The following is a 13,545-nucleotide window of genomic DNA, read 5'->3' as shown; positions in this document are numbered from 1 at the left end:
CTAGTCTCAAGCTCTATGCTTCCGGCTTTAACTAGTGTGGGCAGGCAGACATTGGGAACAGACGTGGAGTCCCTCAGAATGGTGTACTTTACTGAAGTAGTCTCTTTCCTGAGTGAATGATTATGGGATGCTAACCTGAGCACTGTGCCTTCTGCAAGGTGATGCCCTTGGTTCTGTGACAAGCTGTCAATTAAAGGCCCATAGTGGCACTGGATGCCATCAGTAAGGTCCCTTTCCTGTCACACAGTCTATCCCATGCTTCAAGGGGTGAAGATTTTCCAAACAAATCCAGTTGCTTGTTTCTCCTCCTCCTCTTCCCTAGGAGTCTGCTGAAAGAGCTGGAGTATCTCCTGCCCCAGACTCACTGCTATAAGCCTCTTCCCCAAACCTGGGGAGCCAAAAACCACTCGGCTGAGCTTCTGGAGACTGAGATTTGGCCTCTTGTCTTTTTCTTTCTTTCTTTCTTTCTTTCTTTCTTTCTTTCTTTCTTTCTTTTTCTTTCTGCTTCTCAAGTTACACCCCCATGGAAACAACCGTTCTTGTATCCATCCCTCTCTTCAGCTGCAAGATTCCAGTAGAAGATCAAACTTTTGTCTAGGGATGACCCAGGAAAGCCAAGACACTTGCTTGAGCCTCAGTCCACCTAAACCTGGTGGCTGGCAAGTTTCACTTAGACTTCCTCTGGGGTCCGAGGGGGAAGACTTTAGGAAGAGCCAAGTGTTTACGACAGAAGTGACCGACTCTTGTGGGCAGGGATTGAATTTGGCAGCCAGACTCGGTTCTTTTCAACTCTCCTGGATACTGGGGCAGAAGTAGTTCTTTTTTTGGGGGGGGGGGGAGATGGGGGAGTAGTGCGGGCTTAAAACCGAATCCTCGTGGCGTTCGCAAGAAAGCAGGGTGGAGGCCACTGAACTTTTAAAATCTATAAAACAGGATTAAACGTGTATTTGAGTCATTAAAAAAAAAAAGAAAGAAAGAAAAAACACCTGCAGGAGCTGAACAGTGAAAGAAGACTGACAATGCACGTGATCGGGGCGCGAAACCGGCAAGCCGCCTCCTCCACAGCTTGGCAGAGGCAGGAACCATCACCCTGCGCTCCTGGGCTGCGCCGGCCCTGACCCGCGCCTTGCCTGACCCGCGCGCGGTTGGTCCCGCTGCGCGTCTGCTCACAGCAACTGTGCGGTCGGAAAAATGCTCATTTCACCTTCTCGACTACTCCGGGCTATATACTCCTCCAAACTCCACTCAAAGAGAGTGCGAGTCACTTTTTCTCTGGTTACTTCCGGGATCATCGAAAGCCCCTTGGCTGGAGACATCCCTGTGGTCCACGCACTAGCCTCGGAGCCTGGTCAAGGTCTCCTGGGCGCTGGCAGACGCGCGCCCACAGCCAGTACACGGTGCTGTCCTTAATTCCCCCATTCTCCAGGCCCCGAACGCGAGGACCAGGAGAAGGTGTATGCCGCTGGCTACCTGCAGAGGTAAAGCAAACGGTCCTCAAAGACTAGTTTCCACTCATCGCCACCCGACGTGGAACCGAAAAACGAATCCACAGGTTAGTGGGTCCCACCACTTACGCGCCGGGTTCCCAGTGCGCCGGCGTCAGCTAAGTCCTCCACCCCTTTCCGGGTTACCTGCCACTGCCCCCATCAACCGGAAGTCACTTTCTGCAGCTCTTAAATCCTTCAGCTTCATGGTCGGTGGCCCCGCCACCTCAGGACCACCTCTTGTAGCCCCAGCACCTGAGCTTTCTTTCTAGGCCTTTCCTAGTTGTGTCTGGGAAACCAGATGGTGAATTTCTCTTACGTCTTCTGCAGCTCTAGATATGAACCAGTCACTAGTGACAGGAATCGTAACCTGTCTCCTCAGGCTGACAACCAAAAGCCTAAGGAGAGAGAGAGATCAGGGCAAGAAAGTCAATGCCCAAGCTTCACCACAGGGACATGCTCACTATTTACAACCTTCCTCTGGTTGTAAACAGAGGCCAGAGTTTCCAGTGGCCAGCACTGGGAGGTAAGGCAGTGCCTGGTCCTTACTACCTGTATGGTGCTGAGACAGTGGAAGGAGAAGAGGTAAATACTGAGATAGGGTGAGCAGTCCTGGGCAGTGCCAGCTCGGGTCCTGCGAGGCTCTCCAACCTGGGAACCAGGATGCCACCCTGCCACAGGCTTTTGTTCAGAGAGCCTCGGTGGCACCAAATCTCTGTTCCACAGGTACCACACTCTGTGAGATTTGCCTCGTCTGAGGTTTGTTACACTGGCAAGCAAAGATGGATTTTCTTTGATCCAAGGACACAAGAGCCCAGATGTTTTCAGAACGTTTTCATGAGTAAGCTGCTTGAACCTGGCCCTAAAGCACCCTGTGGCCCTCCCTCTCCATTCCTGCCACCCTTCCACACACTGAGAGACTGTATCCAGATAGATAGCAGGACCACTTTTTGCTAACCAGGTCCCCGATGACCCTGCAGTGACTTCTAGTTCCATACAATGTTTAATGGAGGCACAGTGGTATTGTGGGAGGAGTCAGGAGTTGACCCTGTTGGGGCCTTCAGTCTATGCTCATGCCAGGACCCTCTCTTTCCTCCAGGCCTGGCTTCTCACCAGCCAAGTTGGCAGCAACTACATAACAAATAGCCTGTGAAGGAGCAGGGAGCAGGCTGAGAAGGGTGGGAAGGCACTGCGTGGGAAGGAAACAAAGACAGAGTACACAGACAGGGTGGCAATGGTGTGGTCAGAAATTCTGCAGGTCCTGAGATTAGAGCTCTTCCTCTGTCTCCAGCATCTATTACTTCCCTCTGAGGAGGCAGTTGTTTTGAAATGGTCACAGGCAGCTGGTCTTTTCTATTTCTTGTGGAGTCAGAAAGCAAAGCAACTTTTGCCAGTAGAAGTGGGTCTTTTGTGATCTGAATTGACTCAGTGAAATCAGTTACCTTTCCTAAAAAAAAAGAAAAAAAAAAAAAAGCTCAACTATAAAGCTCAATTCAGGTGCCCTCCAACTAACCTAGTGACTCTTTTGGTTTTAGCTTCTGATAAATCCCTGCGCTGAATCCCAAAGCACTTCCAGGGACCCAGGTCCCTTAGCATGTAATATCCAATTGCAGGGAAATCACTGCCCCTCTTCTGTTGGAAAATTCCCCTAGCCACAGAAGATGAAACATGTGGTTCCTTGTGCTTATTACACAAGAGTACAAAAAATATGTATATTTTTAAAGATCATGTCACCATCCCTTCCCCAAACAGGGCCCATTCTGCCCTTTGTAACAGGTTTTGTTCCTGGCACATTCTGCATTTAATCGTTTACAGAGGCCATTCTGAGCACATTTGGAGAGACGCGATTCCTCAGTCTTATTTCCCCATGCAAAGTGTGTTTGGTGGTAAGAAGAGTGGGGAATCAGAGACTTCTCATCTATGAGAGAAGAAATGGTGAAGCAGCATTCCTGCTCTTGGAATCACCCTCACATTCTGGATGTTTGGTTTGTATCCAGAGAGACAGGCCATAAGCAAATGGGCACTCATTCAAGAAAAATGAGGGCGGGGGATCGAGAGAAAGGAAGCACAGTGTCCTCTTCTAGGACATCCTTCTTGTGCCAAATGAGACAGGAGGGAAGAGAACAGAAGTGAGACCAAGCCTGGTACCAGTGATAAACAGATAAGAAGCTGCTGAAACCCAGAGCGCATGGTCTATCCATTCACCAGCCCAGTCAAAGGCCATTTGTTCAGAAAGTAATTTGATCAAAACTGATTTCTCAGCCTAAGTCTGAAAACAGTCCACACAGACTAAGTTTTTTTCTCCAATAATAAGATGCTTTTTCCCCCCGAGTGTTAAAGGGATAAGGGGACCAAAATTGGAGATGAGACTTTTTGACTGAGAAGTACACGGAGTTGTAAAAATATCTTCAGCAATAGCAAGTGGATGTTTTGATTTTTAGTTTTTTTCCAAGAAAAGTTTAGGTATCATATTCTAGAAGAATACTCTTTGCATACTTTTCTAAAATCTGGGATTTTCTGAGAAGTCCCAAACCAAAAGCTGTTTAAAACAAACAAACAAAAAAAGCAAATAAATAATAAATAAATTAAAATTAAAATTAAAAAACAAAACCATCACAATGACAAAAAAAGCACAAAGAAAGTATCCCATTCCTGTGACCTTTAAGAGAATTATTTGTGAACAGCCCTTTTTGTTTCTTCTTCTCCCCACTCCCCCCACTGCCCTCTACATTGCAAGACTGCTAACTCAAAAATCCTGGACCATTCTTTTGATACTTTTGATAATCACAGTATAAAAGCATTCAATAATCACAGTATATAACAGCTAAAATTGTACCCTCAGCACCCATGTAAATGTATACAAATGAGATTTAAAATGAAACAGAAGGCCCTGACACATATAATTTATTTTGAATATTGTGATTATGTATGCATAATATAAAAGTCATGTTGATAAAGTCCATGAGAAAAAGTGTCTTTGCTGTTGGCCCATACCAGATTAAAGCAGTGATAGGATCTTTAGCTCCTGAAAAGAAATGACATACTTAGAGATTTAAAAAAAATTTTTTTCTTAATGTTTATTTATTTTTGAGAAACAGAGAGATAGAGCATGAGGGGGGCGGGCAGAGATAGAAGGAGACACAGAAAGCAGGTTCCAGGCTCTGAGCTGTCACCACAGAGCCCAACGCGGGGCTCGGACCCACGAACCTCAGGATCATGACCTGAGCCAAAGTTGGACGCTTAACTGACTGAGCCATCCAGGCGCCCCACTCACAGATTTTTTTTTTTTAAAGAAAGATATACTTTATGCAAACCACTCTAGTATCTGCCCTATCTTTGAAGCTCCTGTGTAGTCCTTAAGTGAGGGGTTGAGGAACATACACGGTATTGCGATCAAGACTTTTCTTGGTTGTAGATGAGGCAATTTCCTGCTGGGAGGCCAGAGGGGCACACAGTGGAAGTTGGTGCTATAAGGAAGGTCACAACTACATGTATTGTGATTCAGTTATGCTTAGCTGTGTTTCACTTTTCTTATGGGTATGTATGGTCTCCAATTAATTACAAATTCCTCAAAGGCAGCCTCTTTTCAGCATACATTGCCTTGTAATCCCCCAAATACACAATAATGTGAATCCTACATGAGGATCCTTATCAGGAAAATTTCTCCCCAAAAGAGATAAGAATGTTAGCATTTAAAAGTACATTGCGTATTCATTTGTTTTTTAGATTCCGTATATAGGTGAAATCATGTGGTATTTGTCTTTCACTTAGCATAATACTCTCCAGGTCCATCCATATGGTTGTGTATAGCTAAATTTCATGCTTTTTTTTACAGCTGAGTAATATTCCACTGAGTATATATACCACATTTTCTTTGTTCATCAATCGGTGGACATTTTTAGGTTGCTTCCATATGTTGGCTGTTGCAGATAACACTGCAATCAATATATGGGTGCATATATCTTTCCAAATTAGTGTTTTCCTTTTCTTTGGAAGCAGAAGCAGAAGCAGAATTACTGGATTGTATGGTATTTTTATTTTTAGTTTGTTAGGGAACTTCCATACTGTTTTCCATAGTGGCTGCACTAATTTACTTTCCCACCAGCAATACACAGGGATTCCCCTTTCTCTACGTTCTCAACAACAGTTGTTGTTTCTTATCTTGAGACTAACTATTCTGATTGGCTTCGGATATGTCATTTGCAAATATTTTCTCCCATTCAGTAGGTTGCCTTTTTGTTTTGTTGGTGGTTTCCTTCACTGTGCAAAAGCTTTTTAGTTTGATGTAGTCCCAATTGTTTGTTTTTACTCTTGTTTCCCTTGTCTGCAGAGATAGATCCAGAAAAATGTTGCCAAGGTTGATGTCCAAGAGATTTACTGCCTGTGTTTTCTTTTAGGAGTTTTATGCTTTCAAACAAACGAAAAAGAACAGAGAGAAACAAGGCCTACAGATATGGAAAACAAATTCATGGTTGTGAAAGGGGAGAGAAGTGGGAGGATGGGCAAAATGGGTGAGGGGGATCAAGAGATACAAACTTCCAATTATAAGATAAATAAATCACAGGGATGACAAGTACAGCCTGGGGAATATGGTCGATGATACTGTAATACACTCATTGTGGTGAGCATTTCATAATGTATATAATCGTTGAATCACTAAATTGTACCCCTGAAACTAATTTAATATTGGTTGTCCACTATCACTTGAATTAAAATATTTTTTAGAAAATTTAAAGAAAGAAAAAGCATCAGACAAGAAATAAATGAAGCTATTTTTTTTTTTTAAAGTACATCGCAATGCTGGAGGATTTGTAGTCTGTGATTTCCTCTACCAGGGGGATGAAGGACTCCAGAGAGTGTGAGTGTGGATGTGTGTGCGTTTTCATCGTTTGCATTACCATAGCTCTTAATTACAGTAATCATTTTCACAAATGGGCTTTGTTTTCTACTCTGGCTCCTTGGCTTTTGGCAGGCGGCACCAGGCAAACACCTGTTGTCTGGTTATATAGAGAAACACCTGTCAGTGGAGCCACTAAGTACTGACATAGGGGTTGTCATCCAGAGTCTTGGGAACCTTTGCTATTAGTCGGCAGAAAGGAAGGAGCACCTGCTTAGGGCCCAGGAGGGCTGAATGATTGCTCACTGACTTCTGACAGAAGATGTCAATGAATCTAGTCCTCTTCCCAGCCTACTCCCAAGAGATGCAGCCACAGCTGCAACATCTGTTAATTAGTAAAGGAAGGTGGTCAGATTCAAGGAAAATTCCTTTTTAAAGGAAGCTGTAATTTAACAGATATGAGGACGTTGAGGCATCAAACTCTAAATGGCTTCCAAGGATGAACATCCAGTCGATAAGAGTAGAGGAAGGAAAGCAAGAAGAAAAAAGAGACAATGGAAAGAAAAAATGGGACAAAGAATTTTTCCGTATGATACTCTCCTTCAGAAAATCACCATTTTGAGTACATGGGTGTTATGAGCCTGCTTCTATGTAGAGATAGATATATCCAGTCTAATAGGCATCACTAGAAAAGTCAGTGTCGGTTCCTGAAGCAATCAATTGTTCTTTGACAGTTTAGATATTTAGATATGGCTTACACCCATACATGGAGAATGAAGAGAAAAAAGTGATGGAAAGGTCTGCGAAGAGGGGAGGGAGGAGATACAAAGCCTACATGTTACAAAGATAGATTTTTAAAAATATTTATTTTGAGAGAAAAGAGATAGAGAGCAAGCAGGGGAGGGGCAGAGAGGGAGGGGGACAGAGAATCCCAAGCAGGCTCCGCAGCTGTCAGCACAGAGCTCAATGGGGGGCTCGAACCCACAAACCGTGGGATCGTGCCCTGAGCCGAAACCAAGAGTCAGATGCTTAACCGACTGAGCCACCCAGGTGCCCCTCAAAGATAGATTTTTAGCACCAGTATTTATCAATTTCCTAACCTTCTGTTCCCCATGTCCCAGATATAGAGAAATCCATTCCAGTTCAGAGAGATATCTTGAACCTGACTCATCTCATAAAAGATTACCCACAGAGCTGGGCATTGTAAGGATGGGGCTGTTGTGCCTCTCCATTTGTATCTGTCTCCAGCTGGGACTGTTCAGGATATTCTGTGGGAGGAGCTGCCAGCCCGAAATCCTCCTCCAGACGGAGTTTTCTTTTCTGCTGTGTTGTCTCTCACAAAACCACTCTCCTTTCCTTACATTATGATTTTTTCTGGACTTGGGAGCTCTCGTGGCATTAGATAAACAATGCCAAAGAGAAAAACAGAGGAGGGGGATGGGTACAACTGGTAGGAAGGAAAGCAGACAGGAGAAATGATTAAGAGGACTTTTAATTTTGTATTCATTTGTGACTTTTCTCTGTTCTGCACCCACTATATGCAATTTACCAGGAACTCCTTTTGGCTTTATCTTCACCAGGCATGTAGAATCCAAACATTTCTTACGATCTCCATTGCAACCACCCAGGTTTAAGGCGTCATCACCTCTCTCCTGAATGGCTGGTCTCCCTGCTTATGGCCTTGCCTCCCTACAGTTTATTTCCAAAGCAGCATTGTAATCTTCCTAAAGATTAAAGTCAGTTTATGCTACTCTTCTTCTTAGAGCTACCAATCGCTTCTGATTTCACACTTAATATAAAAGCTAAAATCCTCCCAGTGGATTTTAAGCCACTCCCTGATCTCCAGGCTTACTCTCTTCAGACCCTACTGGCTTCCTTGGAGTTCTCCCAACTCAACAGCTACATGCTCACCTTAGGACATTCACAAAGGTTACTTCCTCTGTTGGGATTGCTCTTCCCCAGCATATTTGTCTGACTAACTCCTTCAAGATTTTGCTCGTATATTTCCTTCCTTCTCAAATGTCACCTGACCATGTATAGTACGACACCGTCCACACACCCCCTAACACCCACGCTGCTTTTCTTTTCATTTTTTTCACAGCAGTTATTTAAGAAATAGCTCTATAGCTCTTACTCTGGGTCAGCCATTCTTGCCAGGTTTTAATTCATCTAATGCACATAGCAACCTAATGGAGTAGGCACTATTGTCTTGTCATCAGAAAACAGAGGCACAAAGAGGGTCAACAGCTGACCCAAGTCACACAGGCAGGAAGTGGCAGAGGTAAGGTTTGAACTCAGTCTGTCTAGGAGCAGTACCTCAGCAAGCATGCTTTCTGTCCTCCTCATTTTCTAACATATGGTAGGATATACTCTGCATTATGTTTATTGTTTACTGTTTTACCCTGCTAGCATGGAAGCTCCATGAAGCGAAAGATCTTTCTTCTGCTCACAAATATTTACCAAACACCTAGAATGACGCTTGACATACTGACACCCAACAAATATACGCTGAATGAATAAATGAACTTGATAATTGAGAGTCTGCTCCTCAGTTTGAGACACCTTATTTCAGACTTATTACTGAAATACCCACTTCTCAGGCACCTCGCTTTATCCTCTATGAGCCTTCATGTAGAGCAGAACAAGGAGAAAGGACATTCTAGTTCAGGTATCTTATTTAACTCTACAATTTGTATGTATGTATGTATGTATGTGTGTATTTAGAGAGGGAGCACAGGGGAGAGCCAGAGAGAGAGGGAAAGAGAGAATTCTAAGCAGGCTCTGCACTGTCAGCACAGAGCCCAATGCAGATCATGACCTGAGCCGAAATCAAAAGTCAGACCCTTACCTGACTGAGCCACCCAGGCACCCCTCACTCTACAATCTGTGAGTGAGTGACTGCTTCAGAGATGCTGTTTTCATTTCCCTCTTAATTTTTTTCCACCCGAAGTTCCCCTTCCAATTCCACCTACCCTCTCCATTTCCAGTTAGGGGCAGGTAGATGTGAGAGGGCATTAGTGCAGAAAAGAGCAGGGGGCTCACTCTCTTTCTTACACATACGTACTAAATACCAGTTCACCTTTCCAACCTTATTTCCTGTAAGAACTTTGTAGGAAGGACAACACACAGAGAGAAGGGTTTGGAGCCAGAAAATGAGGGCTATGTGGCAGAAATGCGGCTGGTGCTTTGTGGTGCCCACACTTGACAAGACAAAACAATCTTTATGCAGCCAAATTTCTTAAAACCTCAGCACGATAGAGCGGAAGACTGCAGTGCCTCAAAACTTAGTTCATTTAGTAAAGACACCAGGGGGAGCAGTGGAAAAGACCCCCCAATGAGAACCAATATCCCTGAATTCCAATTCCGGGGCTCACCTCTGCACATAAACACACACACAGAGAATAACAAGGAAGCCTTAGTTAAACCTGAGAGGCTCATTTTCGTTCTCTGTAAAAACAGGGGTAATAACTTCTGTTCTGATGTCCTTTGTTCTGAGAAGTAAGTAAGAACACAGGTATGACTATGAATGTGAAATCATTACACAAATTTAATTTATAATTATTATTATACAAATTTAACTTATAAATAAAATTATGTAATTATAAAAATTATAATTTTATGTTAAATTTGTCAAAATAATGCATTTCCTTAATATACAAAAAGTCTAACTCATGTATGAGTATAAAAATATAGATTTTTTTTGAGAGAGAGAGAACGTGCATGAGTAAGGGAGAGGGACAGAGGAGAGAGACAGAGAAAGAGAAAGAGCATCTTAAGCTGAAATCAAGAGGTGGACGCTCAACAAACTGAGCCACCTAGGTGCCCATAGTATAAAAATATTTAAATCAGTTCATCTTGCCTTTGGAAAATGCAGATAGTAAAGAAAGTAAAATGAATGCTCCTCTATGTCATAATTTGAGGCAGGAGAATTTGGTTCAGTCTCTGTTTACAAGTTTGGGTTGTGACTTTCTACAGGTATTTCAGCAGCTGAAAGGCAATTCCAATGCGCATTCGTGAATGATAGAATAAATGAGATTTATCTGCCTTATTCAGAAGAACTCTAAAGGAAAGGAAGATAATGAAAATAAAGAAGCCTATCTGCATTTTCAGCTGTTTTCTTCAAATAGTGATTCTTTTTCTTGCTAGAATTATATTTACATGAAGCCAGCAAGAGTCAATGGTGTGCCATCTTTTCTGACTCTGAGGCCTCTGACAGGTGCAGTGGTTTGCAGGGTGTAAGGATCTGTTCAGATGATTTGTCCACCCTTTAAAAGAAAACGATTTTCCTTTGGATTTCCATATCAGAATACCTTTGTAGCAGCCACCTGATGTCATGGTGGTTAAAGCTATGTGTCTTAAAATCAAACAAATAATCTCACATTGACTGAATTGAATAACTTCACACAAGCTGAGGTGCTAGAGATCACTTAAAACTAACTTGAACCTGTTTTCATCTCTTTTTCTCCATTTCTAAAACTGAGATACAAACCTGTTAGCTTTAAGAGTGTTTCTTACACATGATTAAATTTTAAAGTTTAAAAAAAGTATTTTAGAGCCTCAATTCCATTAAGTTTCATCTGTAATGTGCTTTGATTTGTTGGAGAAAGATGAGCAACAGGATTGTATGTTTAATATAACAACATTAAAATGAAAGCTTTGGGACATGTCTAAGATTAAAAATGTTAAAGGTCAGTGTATTGTAAGGAAAATAGAATCATAAAGGAATCATCTATTTCAACAGAAAAGTTTATGTTCGTTTGTTACCAAGGTAGAGCGTTTTGAAACATTTGAAATTGTAATTTAAAATATTGGCTTTGTATTAATTAATAAAGGGAAGGAAATCTCGCACATCCCATTGCAATTGCTTCATCCCTAATCTTATTGTCATTGAAAACGGGATTCGTAATGAACCAAAACCCTGGGGGAGGATGATAGCTTCTTAAAGGGAATCACGAGAAACTACCTTCTATGTAAATGCTGGGAATCAGGTCTGAGATCTCAATAAGAATTGACACAAGACACAGGCATCCAACAGTAAGAAATCAGCATGCACCTAAACATCAGAATTAGAAGATGCCTGGGTGAATTCCTCACCATTACTCCTCTCCACAAGCACAGCTGACCTTGGCACATAAAACACACAATCAGTCCTCTTCAACCTGAACAAGGCTCAGAACACTTCCTAGCTCTGCAACCTGGAGCAAGTTTCTTTCTTTCTTTCTTTCTTTCTTTCTTTCTTTCTTTCTTTCTTTTTCTTCCCTTCAGTTTATTTATTTATTTTGAGAGAGGGAGAAAGACCACAAGCGCACCTGGGAACGCACACAATAGGGGGAGGGGCAAAGAGAGAGAGGCGGAGAGAATCCCAAGCAGACAGTGCAGAGCCCAATGTGGGGCTGGATCCCAAGAACTGTGAGAGATCACGACCTAGGCCAAAGTCTGACGCTTAACTGACTGAGCCACCCAGATGCCCCTGGAGCAAATTTCTAAATCTCTCTGGTCCTCACTCTCCTCATTTGTAAAACAGAGTCAGTAATAACCTCTGCTTTCTTGATTATCATCGTGAGAACCAAGGAGCTAATGCATATAAATAGGGCAGTATTATTCTTTTCTGGCACATTGGGTTCCTCAGTACCATTAACCACCATGCAATCCCTTTTTTCTTCTTAGAGAGTTTAGAGAAAAGTCATTTGGGAGGAGAGGGGGCATTCACATTTGGATGCAAGTCAACAAATGCATCTAAGTGGATTTTTCTAAGTCCGATTTCTTCAATTCTGTAAAAGGTAGAGAAAATGTTATTTAATCTGAGTGGTAAAAATCCCAAGGGATTTCCTTTGTCATAAATATCAGAAACAATGTCATCAGATGACACATAGAGAAACGACAGGCCTCCAATTTAACAGCAATGCTACACAAGTTTTGCAGGGTATGCAATAATGATCTTTCATATCTTCCCATAACCGCAGTGATGACATTCAGGCACTTATATCATGTGTTCTACCAGTGAGTATTGCCATATCTCTTCTAGATAACAAAGACACCTGTCATGGAATGCCAGAATAAAGCCTTCAAATAGCACTACATTTGTCAAATCAGTATGTTCAAAACATATTTTTCTTCTAGGGATTTTCCTAGCCTGTCTAAATGTTAAAGCCTTACTAAAGAGTCCTTCTTTTGTTAGAAACCTAGAATATTCAGACAAAGACAAACAAAAGCAAACTTTCTATTCACAAGGGGAAGATTAGAATTTCCAGGAAGCACACATAATCCCGTGCACACTTACATTACTTTTGCTTTTCAACATGAAGACAAAGAAGCAATTGGACAACACCAGTCAATACTCTATTTAATTTATATTTTGTTTTCATTTCATTTAAAAAATTATAAATGGTAAAATTCATTCTTTTTGGTGTACTGATCTAAGTTTTGATGAATGCACACACACACAACTATCACCACAATCAATATCGTAATTGGGTTGTAGTTGGCCCTAAGATGTCATGCCATATAAATGATAAGGTGTAAGTGATTCTGTCCTTTAAATGAAAAACATGAAGAAGGGGAGGGGAGTGTTCCCCCCACTTCCTACAATTTTCCTTGACTTATTTCTTCTTTTTTATTCCTTTATTTATTTTAAAAAATAGCTTCCAACCTGCTTTCTCCTAAGAGCCTTCCCTGACTTATCTCCCACCTCAAATCCAGATTAGGTCCTTCCATGATGCATTTTCAAAGTATTCCATTTATTTTAAAGTATCTCTACTTATCACAACTGTGCCTATACAGTTTTTTTCTACATAGCTTTTTATGGGATAATTAGTCTAATGTCTATCTCCTACACTATGTAAGCTAAAAAAGGAGCGAGTGTGTGACTGGTCCTGCTAGTCTCTCCAAAAACAGCATGTGTTTCAATCATTTTTTCAGGCACTAGGTTAAAATAAGCCTAGTTATTTCATCAAAGTTTAAACGACACTGCACCAGCCTTCCCCTAAGGGTTAGATAAGAGCTGTGTGAAAGTAAAGATCAGTATGTACAACTAAAAATCAGCAGTATGATTTACAAAGTACATAAATAAAGTTAAATGTGGAAGCCTTGTTTCCAACCACCAAATGACATAAGACCTGCCACCTGTTATACTCCTCCTAGGATTAGACTCTATACTTAGCTACATTTTTGAGTAGCTTTCACTGGACAATAAACTCTTAACCAGGTTAGTCCACTAAAGTTGAT

This window comes from Panthera onca, chromosome B1 (assembly GCF_046562875.1).
Source record: "Panthera onca isolate mPanOnc1 chromosome B1, mPanOnc1 haplotype 2, whole genome shotgun sequence".
NCBI lineage: Eukaryota > Metazoa > Chordata > Mammalia > Carnivora > Felidae > Panthera > Panthera onca.
This window is presented reverse-complemented; position numbering follows the sequence as displayed.